The following is a 7,233-nucleotide window of genomic DNA, read 5'->3' as shown; positions in this document are numbered from 1 at the left end:
TTAAAATGAACTCATAAATATTAATTCGTTTACGCGAACCTTCAGTAACTTGCTTACTTGCTCGACCGCTTTGAGCGTTTGATCACGTTACCTCATTAACATTCATACCCCATACATTTACCAGAGCAAGATTGGCAAATACACTGACCATCCTCAAACAATGTCCGCCAATCAGCCAGCGAGGGGCGTGGTTTTCCACGGTCAGCACTCAGGTGGGCGGGGTTATACAGGTACTGTATACACTCACGCGCTTCTTCCAAACACAGTAGAAGTTGATTCACACTTGTACGCACATTGAACAAGCTCAGTCATATAGCGGATCACGTTATTTCCTCGCCTCTCTGGAAATGTCTAAACAGCACGTCTTATAATGTTGGGAAGAAAAATACCTGGGTCAGGTTTGCTGAGGGCAGCAGAAGGAATGGGCCGGGGGAGGACAGGAGAGAGGCTGCATGCAGCGCTGGCTGGACTGCAGGAGCTACATTTCCTCCGGGACAAACAGAGTGCCATGGTGCACTGGGCTCTGACCCTGAACAGAGAGGACACCGAGACATCAAAACAAGAGAAGGTGAGCACAGAGGAACTGAGAATGGAGGCAACACTTACTCTACTCAAACAACAGCTGGTAAGTTGAATGAAGTTTGTTTATTTTGGTGACAATTGTATTCAGTTAATTTTTTTTCTAACACGTGGGCAACACAAGTATTAAAGTATAAATGCATATTTAAATGTACTTTGCATTTAATAATAAAACCGTGTAAATCAGTCCATACTTGGGCTCTGACCATTGACATCTGAGTTAAAGCAAACTTATTCATATTAATAATAATCAGTAATAGGCCATTTAAATATTTAATGTATCAAATATAATATCTGTATTATGCTTTTACAGCTTTTATTTGCCTTACATTTATGGAGCTTTGACAAAGCTATCATCTTAGAGAACTGAAGTGGATTAAACAGCTCTAGTCATATGACTATTCACACCAGCCAAGTAAAAAAATAAAATAAAATGCTAATGACATGAAGTCAGTTTGTCCTTTCATTTATAGCTGAACCATGTCAAATACATAAATGCCTCTTTTAAAAATCTTCACAATGGATCTGATGTGATATTTCTGAATGGATATTGATAGATCTACCAGATGTTTTCTAGTCCGTTCTTACATTATTAAGTAGATTTTCCAGCAGCAAATGAGAATCTTTGCATAAAACCTACATTCTCACATGCTCTTACTGTAGTGAGGATTCACTGGTGTGTGTATTTTGTGCATGGTTCGGCAGTGCCCTTGATGATTGGATCCAGTGCTGAATCACAGGCTCAGCTGGGGGTCATGTAGTGAGAGGTCATAAATCAAGGGCTCTGAGGGGGGCCAGTCCGTTTCTGATGATTAACCCAATTTAATGAGAATGGCAACAGAGGAACTGTGGCCCGGTTGGCGACACAGATTTGACCCCGCAGCCGATGCACGTTTGAACCTTTTGGACTTTTGTTGAACCCTTCTAAAGCTCAACGGTCAAAGGGACTGTGGTCTATAGACATATTAGAGACTGGCAGTAGTGTTCTTACACTATTTAAATCAATCATGAAATGGCATCTTTTTACCAAAGCACAAGGAAATTGCACAGTGGATATCATCTACAATAAGAGCTCCACCAATGCTAATGTATGTCAGCATTAAGATTTTATTTTGCAATGTTTAAAAGAAAGGCTTAATTAGTCATATATATGAAACCTGAGAAAACATCTGGCAGGTTTTCCTTCATATTCATTCAAATATCAGCACCCAGCTACAATAAACCCCTTGTTTAAAAAACCCTTCATCATAATATTAACCCTATTATCAATAAGGATTTTCTCAGTTTAAGTGGTTTGTATTAACTGGTTGCTTTATCCACACAACCATACTTTACAGTAATACCCTCAGATAAAATCAGATTAGTGTTCATCATTCTTCTCTTTCACTTACCGGCAAGTACAAAGAAGACTAAAATTTGTGCTTTGTGAGAGTTTGGCACAGGTGTGACTCTGTACTTTGCAAAGCTGGTTTACAGTCAACTATTATAGATTTTCTGTATTTGGCATCGTCATTTCCTCTTGTTCCTATACATTTGGTTTACACAATAGTTTGTGTTCCTCACCAGGAGAGAGATTAGTAATCTTACAGCACTTCCCCCGGGCTACCCTTTATCCTTGCCTAGTTAATAGTCAACCTCTTTCCTTCTTTATTTGCTTCTCCTCTCTCTGTCTTTTCTCCTCTTGTCTACGTCGTATAACAGCAAGAGTCATATCAGCCATTAAATGTCTGTGAAGCATCCAGTTTTCCATGTTCTCCTGTGGTTAGTTTGGTATCAGAATGAAGAATAACAAAGCAGACTTAGTTATGTTGTGCTTGACCAAGTTGGAGTTTATTGCACTTTATAATTCTTCCAGCTTAGTATTTGTATCATGAATACTGAGTTTATATACAAGTCTGCAAATGTGGTTAATAAATGTACTAAACACTGCATGATGCATTCAATTGTATTTGATAATGCATTCTATGAAGGTGATTTATTTGCATACTAATATTTGTGAATGTGTGTTGTACCTGCAGACACGCCTGCGCAAACAGGATGTGGGATTGAAGACTCATCTCCAGCAGCTAGATCAGCAGATCAATGACCTGAAACTGGATGTGTGTAAAGCATCCACTGAACACCTAGAGAGTGACAGCAGACCCAGTTCAGGTGACTAAACATACCCATTCACATATCACTAATTGTAATTTCCGCTCCATTTGCCAACACCAAATGGAATTATAAACTGTTTCTTTAAATGGCCTTAATGTGTTGGACATGACGGTGACAAATTGCACACATCATCTTTAAAAATTTAAACAAGCTTTTCAAATATTTTTTTGAACTTAAGGACAGCGTCAAGCATTTTTTGTTGCAAAAATGAACTCTGTATTAATTCTAACAGTGCCAATTTCTACTCCCAGGGTTCTATGAGCTCAGTGATGGTGGTTCAGGCTCATTGTCCAATTCATGCACCTCCGTCTACAGCGAGAGTCTTTCCTCCTCATCTCAAACCAGTCTGCTTCCTCATCTCCCAACCTCATATGTGCAACATGGCCATAGTGGTTCCAGGCAGACCGCTGTGTCCCGTCGTTGTTCTGCTGATGAGAGCACTGCACAGTCCGATGCTCCACGATCAGGAGTGAAGCTTGGCAGCAGCTGTATACGAACAACATCAGCTCGAGCTGAAAGAGCAAGACAACGACCTGTTTCCACAGGTAAGTGTAAAAATGTGTTATTTAGGTAAAGTTTTAACAAAGAACTATGGGTATATGGTCAGAATCTTGTTGTAGGCACTAAAGTCATAACTAACTTAACTTTTGGAATGTAAAGTACATTATCTTGATGCCATTTTTTGTGTTTTTCTTTCAGGGGACCTTGACCGAATGATTGCACCTGGTTTTGGCTGCTTCAAATCCATTGATATGAAGAGCTCCACCCCTTGTGGTAGCCTCCAAAACCCCTCAGTAGACCTCAAATACCAGAGTAACCTGGTATCGAACAACGGGACAGAAGTGTACTGTTATCCCAGTCCACTGCATGCTGTGGCCTTACAAAGCCCCATCTTTAGTTGCACCACTGAACAGGGAAATTCAGTAGCACTTTTTGAAATGTCTGGAGTGGGTCTTCAAGAGGAAACCCAAAAGACAAACGAAGGGTCCACAAATTCCAGGACTGCTGGATACATCAACAAGCTACTACAGCGAAGCTCAAGTAAGATGAACCTGTCTAGCATAAAAAGAAATGACACTGTTAACAGTACACAGGAGCAAACACCCAGATCACTAGAAATGTCCTACGGACAGCTGAATGGTCCCCAACTGCTAGGATCCCTTCAGCAGATGTCAATGCCCTTAGAAAATGCATTGGAGACTGGACAGAAATCTTCATCACTAAACAGCAATCAGCATCAGAGGAATGCACCTGGTCTGGAGCCCAATTCCGAAGCAACTGAAGTCAAGACATTGTGCCATGGCACACACTCAAAACCTTCCATGGATCTCCACAATAATAACTTTCCCATAAAGATTGCCTCAAGCAAGGCTGGTACTGAGTCTGAGAATGGACTCTCAGAAAAGGAGAGTGGACAGTTTTCCAAGGACCCATCTATGGTCCCAAAGCCAGTAGAGAGGAGATCAAGTTTTACCTTAAAAAGGGAAGAAGGTAGAGCTTATTTTGGTGATAAAGGTGGCAAACCTCAATCAGAATTTGTCCATGCACAGTTTGTTCCGGCAGGGACTCAAAGGGTAAAAGTGCATCAGGCAGACAAGAAAATGAAATCTGTAAAACTGAGAAAGAAGAGCTCTGAGAAGCCTTCAGCAAAGAAACAGCAGCATAAACATGTGTCTCGGGAGTTCTGCACCAAAACCCGCGCTGATTTAAAACAGTCCAGCTCATGCAAAGGGAGAGTAACAAATCTGGAAGAGTCCAAGATGAACTCTTGCTCAGATTGCAGTTGTAATGGACTTTTCAACTCACACTTAATCCAGAACAACCCTCACCTTCAACAAAGCCAAACCTCCAAGTCCACCAAGGCCCGTAAAGCCCCAGAACCAGTGCACCTTCTTCTAGACCAAGCCAAAAAGAAACAAAGTTCTCGGAAATGGCCATCCCCAGATCCCTTTACCCCCAGCTCTCCAAACCCAGAGATCCAAAGAGGTGTTAAACTCTCGAAAGGGGGCCATGGTAAGGAGTGTGAGTGCCAGGCCTCGTTCAGGTCAGTGGGTTTGTCCTCGACAGGCCCTTCCCCACTCACTTTCCACTTCCTCTTACTTCAGTTACTTGGAATCTAGATATCCAGCAGCTCCAATCTCCAGCCGCTACCCTCCTCGTTGTGAGTCAGAGTTTTCAGAGTACTCTGCAGAGTGTGCATCACTCTTTCACTCTACTATCGCAGCAAGCAGTGATGGAGAGATGAGCGACTACACCACAAACCGTTTTGGAGACAGCGAGTCCAGTCAGGGCTCTCAGACAGCCTCAGACTCAGGCAGCAGTCTCTCGCTGGATGAGGAGGACCTGTTGGAGGAAGAAGAGGAAGATGAAAGTGGTTTAGTGTGGGCTCAGGCTGCGGTGGGGACCACAGCAGCAGGCTTTTCTCTTCAGCAACACCATCGCCCAGAGCCAGCAGCCTGTCGCATCAAAGCTTCCAGAGCACTGAAGAAAAAGATCCGCCGCTTTCAGCCAGCGTCACTCAAGGTCATGACTTTGGTGTAGATGTACTGAAGCTTAGAATGGATCCTGTTAAGTAAACCTTAAGCTTTAACTGAAATTTGGCCAATTTTAACAAACATGGTCATGGTTTACTTGCACTTGTGAGCCAAGCAATCTAGTAAGAGTTTTCTGAGAGCTCTAATTCAAAAATGGCCAAACCCGATCACTGATCTACACCCAACTTTACCTTGAACATGACAGTAATGAAAATGTCATACATTGACATGGTGACTGTTCTTCTCAACAACACAAACAACTGTTGATTTGTATAAAAACTTTATACTAGGGCTGATCAACGTCGGTCAGTTTTGTGGAGTTTTGCTCCAACATTGGTTAAAACTTGCCTGTAGCTTTCTAGTAACTCTTAGAACTTGTTTAGATTAGGTTGGAGCTGAGCTCTAAAGACTGTGGATCTCCAGAACCGATGTTCGCCACTCCTGCTATATACTGTAAATAAGTTATCTGAATAACTTCGCAAAATGTATTATAATCAAAACCACTGTGTAAATAGCACAATGAAAACTGCTTTGGGAACAAAACTGTACTTGATGTAACTCAATAAAAATGCAGCTTTTTCACATTCATTTTATCTGTGGATCTTATTTTCTTCCCAAATAATTTATTTAAAGATATTTTCCTTTACTTTCTTATCCAAATTAGAGTGCAAATATAAACATTTAGCAAAGTGTTATTACAGAACTAGAAGAGTTTTAAAGAGTCCCTTGTCCCACCTCAGATTTTCTTTGACAAGACCAGAACCATGTACAGGACCTCTATTGTTTTCAATTAATCTCTGTATGATATGGATTTATCTGAACAAGGTGAGGGCTTTGAGGCTGCAGAGCTGTTAAGGAGAAGAAGAAAAAAAACAGTTAAAAGCAACAGGCAGTGAAAGATAAGTATTAAATCGAAGAGAAAAACAGCTGACAGACAGACAGACATCAAAGAGTGGACAATCTCTAAATCTCATTCTTTTAGTCAGTCTCAGAATCTCTATTAAAATTCCTGTAGTGTCACAGAGGTTAGAATGGGGTTTAGGGTTCTGAATAGACTCAACACAGGTGAAGATCAGATGGACCTTGGGCCCCTGGATGTGTTTTATCTTTGCTAGTCTGGGTTGAAAGGAGCTTAACTCTCTAACAGACTCTAGGATTTCATCAACTTTTGCTTACAATTTACTGCACTGCTTGATCTTATAACCATGGCAATGTACTCATTCAAGACAACTGACCATGTGTTTTAGGGCTGTTTCTGGCTCTGGGAAGTGTTTTTTATACACAAAACACCTGTTTGACAAGCGCTGTACGGAAAGTCCTTTGTAGTTTTTCTCCTCACTTTCATCTGCAAACTAAACTGACCTATATTTTTGCATTTTAACTATATAATTTTAATGCAACTTAATGTGTCAGGTTGTTTCCTTTAAACAGCTTACAGAAAAAAGACAAAGGTTGTTAATAGATTAACTTAGATCAAGTCTTACAATGCAACACCTGATACTAAAATATTATAGTTGGTTCTAGCTAGTTTTATTTTGAGATTTTGAACGCCAATTTCCTCTAAGTGCATAGTGTCATAAAACCCAAAATCTGTGACTGAAAATAGCAAGCAAATCACGATATTAAAGAGAGGGCACAGGTCACACTCTTTTTCTTTGACGCTGGGTCAAGGCCAGCAAGCCTGACCCTGTGTTTGCATTCACCTCCAGCTGTCTAGCTGTATCATCTCACACACCCTGATGCCTTACAATGGAGCTAGTCAACGGGTTCAACACAGAGATCATGACCACACACTACCAAAGCTTTCTTTCTCAGTTTGGCCTCTAACCTTGACCTTCCAATGCTTTTAGTTGTCTAAATGAGTTGCATTGTGCTTACCTTCATTTTGGATGTAGATTAAAGCCTGATTTATTAAAACGTTTAAAACAATTAAAGCTGTTAAATTATTCAGATATCTTATAGTTTA

General features: G+C 40.8%; 1 pseudogene; it reads left to right on the top strand.

Annotated features, from left to right (window-relative positions):
* The first annotated feature begins 277 nt into the window (after positions 1-277).
* LOC113069536 (dapper homolog 2-like) lies at positions 278-5,855 on the top strand (annotated as a pseudogene).
* Positions 5,856-7,233: the final 1,378 nt, after the last annotated feature.

The sequence above is a fragment of the Carassius auratus genome, unplaced genomic scaffold (assembly GCF_003368295.1).
Source record: "Carassius auratus strain Wakin unplaced genomic scaffold, ASM336829v1 scaf_tig00001751, whole genome shotgun sequence".
Lineage (NCBI taxonomy): Eukaryota > Metazoa > Chordata > Actinopteri > Cypriniformes > Cyprinidae > Carassius > Carassius auratus.
The sequence above is the reverse complement of the archived record's forward strand: the minus strand, read 5'-3'. Positions and strand labels throughout refer to the sequence as shown.